Source organism: Schistocerca gregaria, chromosome 2, assembly GCF_023897955.1.
Source record: "Schistocerca gregaria isolate iqSchGreg1 chromosome 2, iqSchGreg1.2, whole genome shotgun sequence".
Taxonomy (NCBI): domain Eukaryota; kingdom Metazoa; phylum Arthropoda; class Insecta; order Orthoptera; family Acrididae; genus Schistocerca; species Schistocerca gregaria.
In genome coordinates, this window is record NC_064921.1 from 603,072,693 (window position 1) to 603,091,660 (window position 18,968).

The following is an 18,968-nucleotide window of genomic DNA, read 5'->3' on the forward strand; positions in this document are numbered from 1 at the left end:
GGCGCAATTGTTAGATCGGTTTCTGCTGCTACAATGGCAGGTTATCAAGATTTAAGTGATTTTGAAAGTGGTGTTATAGTCGGCGCAAGAGCGATTGGACACAGCATCTCCGACGTAGAGATGAAGTGGGGATTTTCCCATATGACCATTTCACGAGTGTATTGTGAATATCAGGAAACCGGTAAATCAAACCACCGACATCGGTCGAAAAAAAAAATCCTGCAAGAGCGGGACCAACGACGACTGAAGAGAATCGTTCACCGTTACATAAGTGCAACGCTACAGCAAACTGCTGCAGATTTCAATGCTGGGCCAGCAACAAGAGTCAGCATGCGAACCATTCAACGAAACATCATCAATATGGGCTTTGGGAGGCCCACTCGTGTACCGTTGATGATTGCACGACACAAAGCTTTACGCCTTGCCTGGGACTGTCAGCACCAATATTGGACTGTTGATGACTGGAAATATGTTAGCCTGGTCGGACGAGTTTCGTTTCAAATTATATTGAGTGGATGGGCGTGTATGACTATGGAGACAACCCGATGAATCCATGGACCCTGCTGGTGAAGCCTCTGTAATGGTGTGGGGCGTGTGCAGTGATATGGGACTCTTGATACGTCTAGATACGACTCTGACAGGTGACACATACGGAGGTATCCTGTCTGGTCACCTGTATGTCCATTGTGCATTCCGACGTAATTGGGAAATTCCAACAGGACATTGCGACACTCCACACGTCCAGAATTACTACAGAGTGGCTCCAAGAACAGTCTTCTGAGTTTAAACACTTCCGCTGTCCACCAAACTCCCCAGTCATGAAATTGTTGAGCATATCTAGGATCCCTTGCAAAGTGCTGTTCAGAAGAGACCTTCACGCCCTCGTACTCTTACGGATTTATGTTTAGCTTTGCAGGATTGATGGTGTCAGTTCCCTCCAGCACTACTTCAGACATTAGTCGAGTCCATGCACGTCGTGTTGCGGCAGTTCTGCGTGCTCTGGGAGGAGGAGGGGGGATGGGGTGGGAGGAGAGCTACACGGTAAGCAGGTGTACCAGTTTTGGCTCTTCAGTGTATAATGCCACTGTATTCTTTTTATTTACTCCTTGTACAACATTAGTATCTGTTCCCTTGGTTCAGCATGCATTCAGTTTGATAGGGGCCATTCAAATGAAAACGGTCATTAGTGTAAAGTAACGGTAACGATTTTATTAACTCAAAAATTTAGTTATTCACAGTACACATGCTCAAAAATAGTCGCCAAAACTGTTGGTAAGTTTATCACATTGCGACACCAGCCGGTCGACTCCATCCTTGAAGAAGCTAGTAGGCTGCAGTCGGATCCAGGCCTGGACCCAGCCACACATTTCGTCGTCCGTTGTCAATCGACGTCCGCGAATAGCTTGTTTTAGAGGCCCAAATACATGAAAGTCACACGGTGAAAGGTCGGGACTGTACGGTGGATATTCCAGCGTTTCCCCTCGAAACTGATGAAGTGCCTTCTTCATCTCATTTACCATGTATGGGCGGGCATCACCATGCATGAGGATAAGGTCATTGGACAACATGAGTCGGAGTTTCGACTTGATGGCTCGTCTAAGATTCTGTAAAGTGGCATGATAACGCTGGACATTGATGATTGTTCCCAGTTCGAGGAACCCACAAGCAATGGGCCCTTGCGTTCAAAAAAGAAGGACATCATGACCTTACCAGAACTGGTGTGCACGACCTTTGATTTCTTTGGAGGGGTGAAGTCGCATATTCCCACTGCTTGGTCTGACGCTTGCTTTCCGGTTCAAGATGGTGACACCATGTTTCGTCACCTGTGACAATCCGCTACAGAAAGCCGTATTGCTCCTCATTATAATTTTGCAGATGACTCAAAGACAGCGCCATTCCAGAATTGCCTGTTCGGTGGTCGGTTGGTGGGGAACCCACTGCGCACAGATTTCACGAAAGTTCAAGTGTTGATGCATTATGGTGTGAGCGGTGCCTACGATAATACCCAGTAACCGATGGATCTCGTCCACGGTAATTCTGCGGTTGTCCAAGACTAAAGCATTCACTTTCGCAAGCATTTCCGGTGTGATGACACGCGCCCCTCAAGGAAACGATTGCGCCATTCCACAACACTTGAACGACTCATACTGTACTCACAGTCTTCATCCGTCAATTCATTTCACGGCCTCCACCTCCTCCGAGGCCAAAAATCGAATCACTGCTCGTTGCTCCTGCTTACCCGTCTGCATGTTCGGTAGTGGACGATAATTTGTGTGACCACCATCTCTTCGGAGTGAAACCACAGTGCTTCTAGGCAACAGCAAACGGTGCACCATCTACCAATAGATGGCGCCACCATACCCTCATTCACGTGGTGCCACCTTACGTGTAGGGCAAAGGTAGACGCACTGGCCAGGTTCCATTTGAATGAACCTCATAACTAAGTTATTAATTGTTTGTCCAGAAATGTGCCTTTGTGGCTCAGTACTTATGTTCCAGATTACAAAACTTAGGCTTACAGTTCGATCTCCAGTTGGTCCTACCATTTTCTCTGTCCTTATCGCTTCTTTCACCTGTAACAATGACTATAATGCCAAGTCAAGTTGCACCGTAATTTGGAGTACGTATTGAAAAGTACAGCCCCCTCTAACTGGCTGTATCTGTTCAGAGGTGAGAGGAATTCGAGGGCACACCACCATTCCTAGTAAAGAAATATAGCGTTGAAACCATCCTTCAAGTTGAGCACAGCTTTATTTGGTATACAGTGTAAAAAGTGAAAATAAAAATGCATATAGATGGAAGACCACAGCAGTTTGGGCTATAAAGCACTTGGCAGCCACAATGTTAAGTAGCCAGTTTAGCCAGCAAACTTTTTCCTCATAACAAAAGTATTTTACTACAATTATAAAAATTATTTTTTCCGATGTTTTACTTCCTTTATGCGCTACAGATTATACGTTCACTTAGATAGATGTTGGAGCATACGGAAAATACAGTGACTCATTTTTATGTGACCAAAATTTGCATGAAAAAATCGTTAATAAAAGCATACAAATATCGGAGAATTATTGATAATCCAACTTAAAAGCATTTGTACATTGTCTGAAGCACAGATGTAACAATTCTAATTGGTTTTGGGTGAAGTGACGATAGTTGAGAACGTTGTCAATACTCAGCAGAGCTGTCCTATCCAAGGACTGTGACATCTTTAAACAGAAGCTGTCCACACTCGTTGTAGAATCCCTGCACATCTGAGACAATGTTTTCACTTTTATAGGCCATTATGAAATACCACTGGTGTGCAGCAGCACCGCCACATTTATACTGACCGCTGCACAGTTCCTACGAGAAGCAAGTAATTAATAAGACGATCAGGCAACAAGAATGCATAGACTGCAGTGGGTGGGAAGAAATTGTCTGAGGGCTGAAATTCGATGTGTGTATCTACAGGGCCTGACTTGACACTCTTGTCTTGATCTGAGTAAACGATCACGACGACTGGTGCTAAATTTCTAAACTGCTTTGAGCAGAGCATATACCCAAATTCGTGACTCTCATAGTGTGAAGAGCTAAACCTAGCATACAAATCTTACCGTAGCCTGACACTGTTACTGTCCCAGTCAGTTGTAGATTATCAGATGTGTGGTGTACAGAATTCACGAACACTCCTGCAATGGTTAGTTTATAGCAGCCAAATACGCTGGAATCCTCCATCACATTCCCTCTCCTATCTGTATGTGGCACCAGAACACTGAATCGGGACTTTTTTATAGGTACACTGGCGTCTTAATCGTCCAACTCTTCTTAATGTCATCAGAAGAACTAGACACTCATAAAATTCCCGTGAATGGAACTTTAATGTCAGTTGAACACCGCATTCCTTACGTGTAAATGTTTCATATGTCTGGTACAGATAAATGGGGCACTTTCCACACCAATGTTTCCACCACAATTTTAGTCTCTCCATCCCCCTCTTGAATGTATGCATTTTTATCTATAGTACTTCGAACCAGTATCAGTTCTGGTTTAGAGTCTATATAACGTTTTTATTATACTCAAAGAAACCCATAAACGTTTTGGGTAAGATATTGAGCCGTTCTGCGGCTCGCATTGGTATTGTTTGTAGGTTTCCGCCCCCTGTTGGAGGCCAGACGGTATCGTTTATTTGGCATGGTTGCGGTTGTTTTTCTTCTCTTGATGACTGGCGCCACTCGGTTTCGAAAGCGTTACCTGTCCGCTAGTGGCAGCAGCGGCGGGTATCGATATGTAGTAACTGTCGCCCTAGCTTTGGGACGACGTCGCTGTTTTTCCGGGTCGTGTAAGTGGACCAATTCGGTTGGGGACTCAGGAGAAGCCAGGTTCGCGCAGTGCCAGAACGCGCCGGGACTGCCGGCGGCACGCATGGAGTTCCGGATGGAAGGGCTGTGGTCACGAGGGTGCACCACCATGTGGTAAATCGGATCCAGTAAGCTTTAAGATGATTGCATTTCAATCCCAGTAGAGAAACCTCTACCATTGTGACATCTCGCGATTCTCCTGTGACTTGGATTCGTGTTGCTGATCGTAGTGTTCAAATGGTTCAAATGGCTCTGAGCACTATGGGACTTAACATCTATGGTCATCAGTCCCCTAGAACTTAGAACTACTTAGACCTAACTAACCTAAGGACATCAGACAACACCCAGCCATCACGAGGCAGAGAAAATCCCTGACCCCGCCGGGAATCGAACCCGGGAACCCGGGCATGGGAAGCGAGAATGCTACCTCACGACCACGAGATGCGGGAGATCGTAGTGTCACCTAGGCGAAGAACAGCGAGTGGAGTGCTTTGGGAAGGCGGATCTGATTAGCCTTTGTCGTTCCATAGCTACATTTGGTTTATCGGACGTCAGGTAGCTTCAGCAAGAGTATCATTAGTCATTCGTTAGACTGCCAGTAGTCTGAGTTACCATCTTGTGAAGTGAATGGAACTCTTGGCTGCCTGTGTCATCGCTCGCGGAGTGTTTATTGCCGGACCTTCTCAGAGGTCGATTCCTGGAGCACTGTCTGCGACCCCGTGGTTCTTGTAAGACAAGTATGTTCTAAAAGGAGGTCTGTTGGCCAATGTTCTGTGTAACGCTCCTTCAGTCCACGCCTTCTGCGGGTATAATCTGCTGTGTTGTCGCGACTTACCTTTAATATTTCAATACCTGTGAGTTTTAAATTGCAGCGAGGTCTTAGACAATTCTTAATTTATTACCATTCCTGGGGTGCAAGGCCTTCTGCCCAGATCACAGAGGTTTGCTTTTAAAGCATTATCTGCTGTGTCTGTATTTAATGGTGATTTGATAAACTGTATCTCACTGAAAACACTATTATTTACACACTTGTTTATGCCTTCATTAATATCGTGTGGTATTTTTTTATTTATTGTTGAGTCTGTGTGTAACTGTAAAAGGGTACCAATAGTAACTGATGGCGGCCCCTTCCACAATCGTGACGGAATCCTGCGTTCCCTTGACTAACAGGTTTCAGATATACACATCAAATTGACTACTTATGTATGAACCATCTTGCATTCTGTAAAGCATTCATGTCAGAAGCTGATGCAGAAACGTATATTTTGAGATTCGATGTGATTCAAACGTTCCCTCTGCATAAATTATCTCCCAGCCTTAAAGGGTGATTAATTTTAAATCATACTGTTTAAGTTTTTGTTAGTTGTCTTTTGTCTGTGAATTGAAACTGAATCTGAAATTATTCAAGAAATCTCGCAGGTGTCACAACAAGTCGCTGTAGTATCATCGATTAACAGTTTGTCCTGTGGCACAAATTCATGATAAACTAATCCTTCAAAGTCAAACAAAGCTACCAGTATGGCCTTGACATTTAAGCTGACCTGACGAGCTTTTTTTTGGTCTTAGAGAACCTTTTCGGACCCATTGTGGAAATTGAACCTTGGTCTCAACATCATATTCGTAGGCCCACATCTCATAACCAGTTATTATTCTCTTAGAGAACATCTAGTTGCCCGCATCTCGTGGTCGTGCGGTAGCGTTCTCGCTTCCCACGCCCGGGTTCTCGGGTTCGATTCCCGGCGGGGTCAGGGATTTTCTCTGCCTCGTGATGGCTGGGTGTTGTGTGCTGTCCTTAGGTTAGTTAGGTTTAAGTAGTTCTAAGTTCTAGGGGACTGATGACTATGTATGTTAAGTCCCATAGTGATTAGAGCCATTTGAACCATTTGAACATCTAGTTCTCATTTGCGCTATCCAAAAGCTCTATGGGCCGTGGGACCCTTGGCAACAACAAGATGCATTCCGAAACGCTGTGCCAGGGTTTCATGACATGATCCAACTGAAATGTTAAATTCGTTTGCAATCTCTCCGACAGACAGTTTTCGATTGGCGCGCACAATTTGGTTGACGTTCCTGATAAGAGCGTCGTCGGTAGACGTCGACGGGCATCCTGAAAGAGGAAACGTTTCTCCTCTAACTCTACCATCTCGAAATTTGCAAACTATGCGATACATCATTCTACTCAATACAGCACTGAACAGTAACTAACCGACATAAGACAATGAAACTTCCGGCAGTTTCACATTAAACACAGAAGTGTGCAGAGATGCCAAACGCATTCGCTCCAACACACCGTTGGCGCGAAATGACGAATGTTCCGGAATTTTTTAACAGACCTCCTGCATTGAGTCATGGCATCGATAACGCTAAACTCGATGACACCTCAGTCTCCAGCGCAGCTCTATGACTAAAGATAATGTTAGTACATATTTCTTCTCAATAAAGAATAAAACCATAGAATGGAGCATGTAGATCAAGCTCACGTAGCACAGCAGACTGCTACAGTACAATGATAACTCCGGTCAGTAAACTATCACAATTCCAGTATACACATTCAATATAAGTGAAACATATTAAGACATATACTATACGCAGTCAATCCGGATGACATTAAGTTCATATCTTATTTCCTGAAACAGGGAGGTGAACTCTTCCATTCTTCTTCACAAATTTACCTTCCAGGCATAGGAAACTGTTGCTCGTAAGAGTTAATTCGTCTTGATGTTGAATCAAAAGCTGTGTCTCATCATCATTATAAAACGCTGCTGAAACAGAAGATTCGTGGGTCAAATATTGAAGACCAGTGTTCGGGCTCATCATATTGAACTGGGGCTGTTATATTGAGTGATGTCATTGTGCAGTTTCATTCCTATCGATTCAAGAGAGTCATAATTCTTGTGCGCTATTCTTCTGCTGTGAAGTGATATACTGATGGCCGTGTACCCTGCTTTTATATTTTAGACCCATTCTGTTTCAAAGGATGATGTCCTACGATCTCCTCTCCTCGAAAAGCAATTAGAATCCCATGCCAGTCCACAATATTCAATTCAAGATGATGTAGTGTCTGAAGAGTCACTGGGAGGTATATTGAGTTGCTCGCACGTCAGCGAGTTTGTATCCAGGTCCCACTATAGGGAAGAGCCCGTAGACTGCGTAAATTAATTGGTTATTCAGTTGTGAATTCGTTGCCATATTACACTCAGCATCATTTGTGCTACCTGGGAGTAGATATTCACAGTACAGTGTCAAGAACTTGGCTCCTCAAGAATTCCAGTAGTGATCCTATTGAAGTTTATTTGCTAAAGTCTGTTGTGTGTTTTCTCGTTTCCATCTACGTTTTAAACTCATTAATAGTTGCACATAGTTCAAATCCTTTCATAGAGCATTTAAATTAGATCGTCATTGCTGTATGAGTCAGAGTATATTTCTATAATTTCGCCAACACCATTATGCAGTTCATTGTTTGCCAAAGTGATATCTGAAATGCTGCTGTATTTTAGACAGATCAATGCAGTGTTCCAGTTCACCTTCCTTAGGTCTATTGGCGGAAAGTAATTAGCACTTATTACTGAAGGTCTTTCTTTTAACATTAGCATATGTGAGATCACATATAAAAGTCAACTCCTGCAGCAATGTGCATGCTACTTCTTTTTATGCTATCACCAGGAGGAACATAAGACCAGATATGCCTAATGCAGTTGTTAGCAAAGTTACAGCGCCATTCTTCTGGTGGCTGTACATCTCAACATGAGTCAAAGTAGAATATGTTATTCCAATTTTCTTTTTAACATATGTAACCCAATGCATTCCAGTTCCCTCTGAAACATCTTACGTTAAAAACACACATTATCTCTGGAAAAGTATTCTGTATAAACATCTGACTAAATCTTCAGCTTTTGAAGTTTTTACGAACTGAACCAGATATGTACTGTAACTGGTCTGTCCGGTATTATAGCTAGGGGGATTTTTCTTATAATTAGGCCAAGTCATTTCTTGTATGATTTTAAATATAATCCTTTCCCAGCGGCGATGGCCTCGATAGTCGATCAGTTGTAGAATTTTGGAACACGTATTATGTTCGAGTATAATGTCTTTTCTGGAGACTAGAAATCTACTCTGTAGGAATCAGCATGGGTTTCGAAAAAGACGGTCGTGTGAAACCCAGCTCGCGCTATTCGTCCACGAGACTCAGAGGGCCTTAGACACGGGTTCACAGGTAGATGCCGTGTTTCTTGACTTCCGCAAGGCGTTTGACACAGTTCCCCACAGTCGTTTAATCAACAAAGTAAGAGCATACGGACTATCAGATCAATTGTGTGATTGGATTGAGGAGTTCCTAGATAACAGAACGCAGCATGTCATTCTCAATGGAGAGAAGTCTTCCGAAGTAAGAGTGATTTCAGGTGTGCCGCAGGGGAGTGTCATAGGACCGTTGCTATTCACAATATACATAAATGACCTGGTGGATGACATCGGAAGTTCACTGAGGCTTTTTGCGGATGATGCTGTGGTGTATCGAGAGGTTGCAACAATGGAAAATTGTACTGAAATGCAGGAGGATCTGCAGCGAATTGACGCATGGTGCACGGAATGGCAATTGAATCTCAATGTAGACAAGTGTAATGTGATGCGAATACATAGAAAGATAGGTCCCTTATCATTTAGCTACAAAATAGCAGGTCAGCAACTGAAAGCAGTTAATTCCATAAATTATCTGGGAGTACTCATTAGGAGTGATTTAAAATGGAATGATCATATAAAGTTGATCGTCGGTAAAGCAGATGCCAGACTGAGATTCATTGGAAGAATCCTAAGGAAATGCAATCCGACAACAAAGGAAGTAGGTTACAATACGCTTGTTCGCCCAATGCTTGAATACTGCTCAGCAGTGTGGGATCCGCACCAGGTAGGGTTGATAGAAGAGATAGAGAAGATCCAACGGAGAGCAGCGCGCTTCGTTACAGGATCATTTAGTAATTGCGAAAGCGTTACGAAGATGATAGATAAACTCCAGTGGAAGACTCTGCAGGAGAGACGCTCAGTAGCTCGGTACGGGCTTTTGTTAAGGTCAAGCAGTATATTGCTCCCTCCTACGTATATCTCGCGAAGAGACCATGAGGATAAAATCAGAGAGATTAGAGCCCACACAGAAGCATACCGACAATCCTTCTTTCCACGTACAATACGAGACTGGAATAGAAGGGAGAACCGATAGAGGTACTCAGGGTACCCTCCGCCACACACCGTCAGGTGGCTTGCGGAGTATGGATGTAGATGTAGATGTAGATAGTCTTATTACGCCTTTTACATTCCTGAAAATGCTGCTCTGCGTTTTCTACATTCGTTACTGTTCAGGTTATGGTAGCTGCCTCTCCCACAACTGAGCCAATTGCTGATAGTCCAACAAGTGTTGGGATTATAAACGTGGAAATTCCGTCAGATGCCTTGGGCAGTGGTAGAATCCTATGTGTTTTAACGTGACTTCTTACTCCCTTCAGCATCAAGGCACTTTTTGGCATTGCCACCGAAGATTGGAAGCAATTTTTAAACGTCCTACAGGTTTTTTCTGCGTCAAGTCACTTTTTGGCATTGCCACCGATGATTGGAAGCAATTTTTAAACGTCCTACTGGTTTTTTCTTGTGCTTTTTTGTGTATGACGAGTTGCACTCAAGATAAATCGGAAATTTGAGCCAGCATCCAAAGTGACTTTGGTGCTCGTCGTTTTATCAATTCTGAATGCCGTAACACGTTGTCCTGTGCCTGTGACACTTTTTCGAGTATTTTCTTGGCCTTCTCAGCCAAAATTCGACCAGCAGCGTGATTTGCTGCACTCTGTAAATCACGTTTTTCGTAGGTATCCTCAAGTAGATTAATCCCCTAATCACCATAAGCTAGATGCTTTTTAATTTCGTTCCAGGCCCACAGAAATTGTATACAGGAATACGGAGTTCAACTGGTAGTTTATCAAGAATGCCATGACCCCCTTTGATGTGCTTCATAGCAGTCGTGGTATGTTATTGCACTGTTTGAGGTTAACACAATCTATTGTACAGCAAATTGCAAACGTTCACTCAACGGTTTTGCAATGCTGAAATGCTGAGCTACTTTTTTAAAGCCTTGTTCCTGTGATACCTTATGACATGCTCTACAGGAAACACATCTGATTCACAGTTTTTCTGTAACTGCTCTATGTAAAACGCCCTGCGATTTCTTCAATCTCGCTGTCCTTAAGGATATAAGTTCTTGGGTTTGTTCATTGCACTTCGGACACTGTAAATATTTCCATTGACCAGTTAGGAAGGTAAGACTTCTCATAACTGTTTTTTTTATTCCGAAATGCTTTTCAAATCTCCCACAATGCATTTTTATGTGATAGTATTCTGTATTTAGAAACTCGTTATCATGGACGTGAATAGGTCGCATCTTAATCACACAGTGTTCAGCGGAGTTACGCTGCCCAGTAATTTGCAGGAGTGTGTCTAGCCATGTCTATAAACCAAGAAGATTAAATTGCATCCATATCTGAGTTTTAATTATTTTGTGCATATGCTGGACACTACTCACTTTAATGTTTATTCCATAGAGCTTCATTACCGAGTTGAACTACTTATTGTGAAAGTCACTGACCAGTTTGCAGGATAACAGGGCCCACAACGTCGCTTTGCAGGCTGTCAGGGCACCGATTTATCCCTGCCTGCAGGAGTTGTTCAAACAACTGTACGACGTCCCTCTCAGTCTTTGCTTTCACAGGAAGGCCCCAGGAAAATTTAGAATACATATCTATAACCCTAAAACATGTTTAAATCATTATTTGGATCGTGCAAGTTCTCTCATATTCACAACATTGGCCTACCATAAATCATCCAAACCACACATTATAAAGTGTGGTTTGCGTGCTGGCTTTTGGAGTTCCCTGACCACATAATTATTAATCAATAATGCTTCTTTCTCAAAGCCCTGAAGCGATTGATATTATTTCATTCGTGTGATCTGTCTTCCCTGTGGTGGCTGATGCTGTCCCTCTGCCCGTCTCCGGCTGCGTCCCCCGCGCGCCGAACATCGTCGCTCAACTGACTAGGGCAGTTCCCTTTCCTGAAACCGTCCAGCTGATACGCTAGAGCTTATTCTACATTATTTTACGTTTTCAGATATTTAAATGATTAAATCTTGACCACTTTCAGTTCTAAATAAAGTAATAATAACATCCATTACATAATAAACGTTAAATTCTTTTACATAAAACCAATGCAATTTCCTTCTTGACTTTGAGTGTCACGGCCAGTAGCCTTGCACCAATGTTCTTGGTGATAAATAAATAAAGAACAAAAGTAACTATTATGCACTAAAGTTTACAACAAATACACTATTACCTTACGATTCAATACGGTGTTGTGCTGTCATCGTTCAATGCGTTTTGTGTGGAGGAAATGATGATCTGATGCTTAACTGAAAATACTGATAATTTAAATTTACTATATCTTTTAAACAAATAAAGTAACAGAGTTGATATTTACAGCGTTTGTCAATTTAATTATGAGCTTCGATTTGAAATGTCGATCGTTAAGATCGACCAAAGCGTTCAGATTTTAGCATTCAGGCCTTTGTTACATAACTTGTTAATTTCCCTTTAACAGTAAATCCTAAACTATTATAGACATGAACAATATTCAGATTTATTGAGATTACCATGAAAATTTATGAAGGATGGTAGGTTAAAATTATTGTGGGTTCATTCCCTGAAGTACTGCAGAACTAAATAGTTTTCATAAATCTTTCCCTTTATGGCCAATCTCCCTGCCCACAAACAGCTTCTACAGGGTTTCCCTATGACGTAGGTTCTCGTCTGTCTCACTCGCACACTACACCGCCTAGGCCTCTTTCAGTACAATACACTACTGCGAATTTCCCCATCTCGTGGCGAATCTGCGCTCTTTGTGGCACACGATCCTCGACGACACGGTTTGTTTCACAATTCCTGAAGGTTGTCTCTTTTGGCCATAATCATAAATGAGAGCGAAACGCTCGTTAACTCTCACAGCTCTGCCCCACCTGCCATGAGTGTTCACAGCGGTAGCAGCAGTAGCAGTGTGAGTCATACACACCACTGCTTAGGGGACACACTTTGCCTCTCATTCTAGCGGAGTAGAAGTGGTGACAATATTTAGTTTGTAGCAACATTTTGTGTCATAATTGCGTTTTAATTGTTTCTTCTTTGGTCAAACTCGGATAGAAAACATTTGGGAAAACACTAGGGAAATATGATCACTTATGTACGAGACTATTTATTATTTACACCTATATATGTACATTTCATTCATTCTGTTCTATAAAATATTGAAAATTTTTCTCTGTAGGCCTTAAATTCAGCTTTAATGACATTCAAACCTGTAGCAGCGACGACATGTATTGATATTCTGTCTGTATATTCTTCTTCTACAGATTGTCTCTTTATAGTGTCAACTGTTGGAGATGTTGACACTGACATTGTCCTAACTGCCTCAGATTTACGTTAGGATTCCGTGAGTAGTCTATAAAGTCATAGTATACAGCTCTAACAAACCGGTGCACCGGTGCCATCGATATACACTTTCACACATCTACTTCTGCAGGACCAAGCCGTAAGTTTAAGTAAATGCAATCAACAATACAACATAGGAATCAGCTTGATTTTCAAGGAACTCCTCGACGGAATAGAAGGAGTGAAACATGAGCAAACTCTTCAGTTTCGATTTGAAAGCACGTGGATTTCTGCTAAGATTTTTGAATTCTTGTGGCAGCTTATCGAAAATGGAGCAGCAGTATACTGCACACCTTTCTGCACAAGAATTAAGGAAGTGCGATCCAAATGCAGATTGGATTTCTGCCAAGTTATTAACTGAGTGAAAGCTGCTAATTCCTGGGAATGAGCAGATATTGTTAACAAGAAACGTCTGTATAGAATATATATAAATAATGACAGGCCAATGTGAAAACACCCAGATTCGTGAACAGGGGGCGACAAGAGGTTCACGAACTTACACCACTTATTGCCCGAACTGGCAATTTCTGAGCCAAAAATATCCTTTTGGAATGGGAAGACTTATCCCAAAATATAATACCATACGACATATGCGAATGAAAATAGGCAAAGTAGACTAATTTTCGTGTCTAACCATCACTTAATTCAGATAACATTCGAATAATAAAAATGGCAGCATTAGGTCTTTGAACAAGATCCTGAAAGTGGGCTTTCCACGACAGTTTACTATGTATCTGAACATCTAACAATGTAAACTATTCCAAAAACAACATAAGACACACACATTTACCAGAAAACAAGAATATACCAATGATAATGAAACAGATGTGATGGAACGTACGTAGGACAAGCGAGGACAACATTCAACACACAGTACGAAGAACATAATGTCAGAGCGTCGAAATATGGGACATGCCACTCAACTTTTGCCACACATATAAGAGAAAATAACCACAAACCTACTACAGCAGAGAAAGTCACAAGAATGGTTAGAACAAATAAGGAAAGACATCTCCTTATCTTAATAGAAAATTATTACATATAAAAGACGAATGCTGAAAGAAGCTACTACGAAATGACCAACTGAATATGAGTAATCACTCATTTTTTACACTGACTGTTCACATTGTAGAAATTTGAACAGATTACAAATCTCATTCATCTCCTAAAAATAAAAACGAATAAGAAGGAAAGTAATAATAGTAGTAATAATAATATTAATAACAATAATAATAATAATGGCAATAATAATAAATGAAATATAAGACTGTGTACACACACACACACACACACACACACACACACACACACACACACACACACACACACACACTCACACGCACACACACACGCACGCACCCAAAACGCACATAAAACTTACATCCACAGACATAGTCAAACAGAAAACAATTAAAAGCAAAAACTGAGAAGGTTGGTAACATTTACTGAAACAAATTACAAGCTTCATTTAGAAAACAGTGAGACCACGAGGAATGTTGCAAGGTTTAAACTGGTTTGCCGCACGAGAGGAATCAGTTTGGCTTACAAATAAATGATTAGACACTGATCTGTAAATACCTACTCATTTTGCTATGAAAACTTCAATGAACTGTTTTAAATCTATAACCTGTATATGCAAACACTAAGCTGCATATCCAAAAGGAAAAAAATCGTCACTATAGCCGACGTAATAGTCTTGAGGGATTCAGCAACAGTATCGGTATTTACGATAATTCTCATATTTCGTTCCGTCTCAATTGCACTCCTTGTTTCGATCACTCTGGATCATCTTCAGATGTAAGTAGTACTCTGACAGGTGGTTCTAAGAGTACAAGTTGCTGACGCAATTGCTTACAGCTGAAGACGCTCGAAAGTGATTGAAACATGTAAGCTAGTTTAAAACGTGCAACTGAGACGGAATAATAAGTGAGAATTACCTTAGAAAAAACCGTGTAATATTACGGGATACCCACTGAAAATGCCATGGAAATAACGTGAAAAGCGTCTGGACGCACCAGTTAGATAAAAAAACTTCACTTGCAGCATACAAAAGACGTTCTTCTTACTGCAATTTATATTCAGCTGCTGCGAAACTAGGCAGCACAAACTTCTTAATCCATAGAAAGTTTGTATTTTTCGCTGTGCCACACTCGTCTATGGTAGGTACTCTTTCTGCATTTTATCGCTGTCACTAATTCCCTTTTGCAGATTGGCATTAACCGTTACTAGCTTCCAGCCAATTCACAGTAGTTAGTTTTCTTGTCCACACTCGACTCCGTTGAACAGAGTAGAACGTCGCATTTCACTATTGCACTGATGTAGTTAGAAGTTTAAAGGAGTCGTCACGCAGTAATAATTTTAAACCTAGTAAATATCTGTATCACTAATGCTAATTAGCTCCACTCTGATACAAACTAGCAAACTGCCATAGCAATCGCCTACATTAGAAGCGACAGTGAGCATAGCGTGTAAAGAGAGATGGCTATCAGTGAGTAAATGCGGGCTGCGCACTTTCGAAGCAAAACACGCAGAGGCTGATGCGACGTGTCATTGTGAGGGAGACAATGCGATGAAATCAGCAAGTGCCTGGTGGGCTACCGGTCCGCTGAAACGAGCCTGGCTCTCGCGCCTTCCATCAGTAACGTCACTCAGTGTAGTCGGAAGCATCCGGTAGCTGTCACGTGAATAACAAAGCGGATTTAGTTGTTAGTTTCCTATATTTTTAACGGATACTAATAAATAGGAGTTATTTGCGCTGTTTCTGGTTGACACATACTGAACAAATGTCATATTCTATCTTATAATTCTAAAGCTTGTGTACGATATTGGTGTTTTTTGTATTATAACTTGGGGTAATAAAAAGTTGTTTTCCGCAACCGGTTCTTTAATTCTACACCAAACAGCCGTCTTGTATTCTCGATTTCTTAAAATGTAATTGCGGAAAATGCAAAACGGTTACGATGGCCCAAAAAATTCTAGAGCATATCACAAGTTTATTTTACGTACATAATGAAATATTACATAATCTAATATTTATTGATAAATGTATTATGGGAGGAAGAAAGTCGCCTTCCTTGCTGTACGGACTGCGTGCAACATGATGAGAAGAGTATTTTCATCAAGGGTGGGTCCGCAGAACAAGGAAAAAAGAGGCCTAGATTCAATATACATGGTGATTCAAATTTAAGTGTAGACACTTTGTGAATGTAATGTATGCATCAAAATAGGTATGAACTGTTAAATAAAATTTTGTATGAAATTGCTTTATTTTAGAGTTGTTTAGTGGAGTGGGGACCCCAAAAATGTTCAGATGTGTGTGAAATCTTATGGGACTTAACTGCTAAGGTCCTCAGTCCCTAAGCTTACACACTACTTAACCTAAATTATCCTAAGGACAAACACACACACCCATGCCCGAGGGAGGACTCGAACCTCCGCCGGGACCACCCGCACAGCCCATGACTCTAGCGCCTCAAACCGCTCGGCTAATCCCGCGCGGCGGGGACCCCAACTGCAACACAAAGGAAACAGAATTAATTCTTCTCTGCAAGCAACGATACGATGGGACCCGACATTTAGCACAACTGGGTACTGTACATTTACCGGAGAACGTGTTCAAAATGATGCCCATGTGGATGAAGACAGGGACGTGTTCGACGTCTTACCGCGTTCGGAATGTTGCAGGCTCATTCTGTTGCAGCCTTTTTCAGTTCACTGCTGCATTCGTGCTACATTCTCGATTACAACACCAGACACGAGTTTCTTGAGACGGCCCCAAATGTCGAAGTCCAGGGGTTAAGATCGGGAGATCCGGGACGCCAAGTAGCTGGCCCTGCACGACCTAGCCGCTTATTGGGAGACGCAACACTGAGATACTCTCTTGCCTCCCGCCTGAAATGTGCACGGGCGCCATAGAGCAAAACCGTGAATTTGTTCGTGTAGTGAATGTGGCACTATGAAACACACCACCCAATTCATGATCCAAAAACTGTCTATGCACTATGCCACTCAGGTGCTGTGGAATAATATGTGATCCGAGTAACTGATTGTCCATAATACCGCACCAAACGTTCACCACAAAACGATGTTGGTGTACTAGTATTGTCGTTACGTGAGGATTTTCATACGCCCACACTCGTGCCACAGGGCCACAGAGTACAGCGGACCACACCAAAGTCAAGAAAACAAAGGCATTTAGTACCGGATGAATAGAGCCCTGTAGAGGGGTGTACGAAGCAACATCAGTCGATATGCAGGCGAACACGACACGCCAAAACCCTCTATTGCTCCATGACATTATATCTCCCACAAACGACATTGTCTAACATAATTCTGAATTAAAGCAATTTCAGGCACAATTTTATTTTGTGTTTTACACTTATTTTGATTCATAAAACGCAGGAAGTTCGTACAGTTGCTTTCGAATCACACTGTATATATAATTATTTGAACTTGTGCACTTTTTGAGGTAATGTTATTTTAGTTAGTTGATATTAAGGGTTCGTCTGACGTGTACTGAGGCGAAGTAAACGCTTTCGGTAGATAAGTTTGTATCTGCTACTGAGTAGATAAGTATTCGAATACTCTCATTAGACGTGTATAGAGTTCAATAGGATTCGGAACTATAGCAAAATAGTATTGACGTAATTTGGTTAAGAGTTTTGAAATGGTATAATGATATTCATTAACAGACGGACTATTAATGGTCGATTTATTTAGTATCTGTAGACAAAAACGGGATGAACTTTTTCACTTACCGGTAGACACCACGATTTATGGCTAAGAACATACAGGAGTTGACCAGTACTTACGTTGTACTTAACTACTGTCTTCTGGAGCATTCAATTAGTTGTATAATGTAGACGTCGGAGATGGTTGGTGAGTAAGTTAACGCTTTGTAAGTAGGCTCTTTAGGTTTTTATATTGGTAACGCCACGTAGCGCTATATATGAAAATCACTGGCTGAGCTGTGTGCAGTCTGTGGCTAGTTTGCATTGTTGCCTGCCATTGTAGTGTAGGGCAGCTGGATTTTAACAGCGCGTAGCGTTGCGCAGTTGGAAGTGAGCCGCCAGCAGTGGTAGATGTGGGGAGAGAGTTAGCGGAATTTTGAAAGTGGACGATCTGGACGTGTGTCCAGCAGAAAGAGTAAATTTGTAATATTGGATTCATGGACTGATATATATATTATGTCTTTTGAACACTATTAAGGTAAACACATTGTTTGTTCTCTGTCAAAATCTTTCTTTTGCTAAGTGTGCCTATCTACATCTACATCTACACCTACATCCGTACTCCGCAAGCCACCTGACGGTGTGTGGCGGAGGGTACCCTGAGTACCTCTATCGGTTCTCCCTTCTATTCCAGTCTCGTATTGTACGTGGAAAGAAGGATTGTCGGTATGCTTCTGTGTGGGCTCTAATCTCTCTGATTTTATCCTCATGGTCTCTTCGCGAGATATACGTAGGAGGGAGCAATATACTGCTTGACTCTTCGGTGAAGGTATTTTCTCGAAACTTTAACAAAAGCCCGTACCGAGCTACTGAGCGTCTCTCCTGCAGAGTCTTCCACTGGAGTTTATCTATCATCTCCGTAACGCTTTCGCAATTACTAAATGATCCTGTAACGAAGCGCGCTGCTCTCCGTTGGATCTTCTCTATCTCTTCTATCAACCCTACCTGGTGCGGATCCCACACTGCTGAGCAGTATTCAAGCATTGGGCGAACAAGCGTACTGTAACCTACTTCCTTTGTTGTCGGATTGCATTTCCTTAGGATTCTTCCAATGAATCTCAGTCTGGCATCTGCTTTACCGACGATCAACTTCATATGATCATTCCATTTTAAATCACTCCTAATGCGTACTCCCAGATAATTTATGGAATTAACTGCTTCCAGTTGCTGACCTGCTATTTTGTAGCTAAATGATAAGGGACCTATCTTTCTATGTATTCGCATCACATTACACTTCGCTACATTGAGATTCAATTGCCATTCCGTGCACCATGCGTCAATTCGCTGCAGATCCTCCTGCATTTCAGTACAATTTTCCATTACTGCAACCTCTCGATACACCACAGCATCATCTGCAAAAAGCCTCAGTGAATTTCCGATGTCAT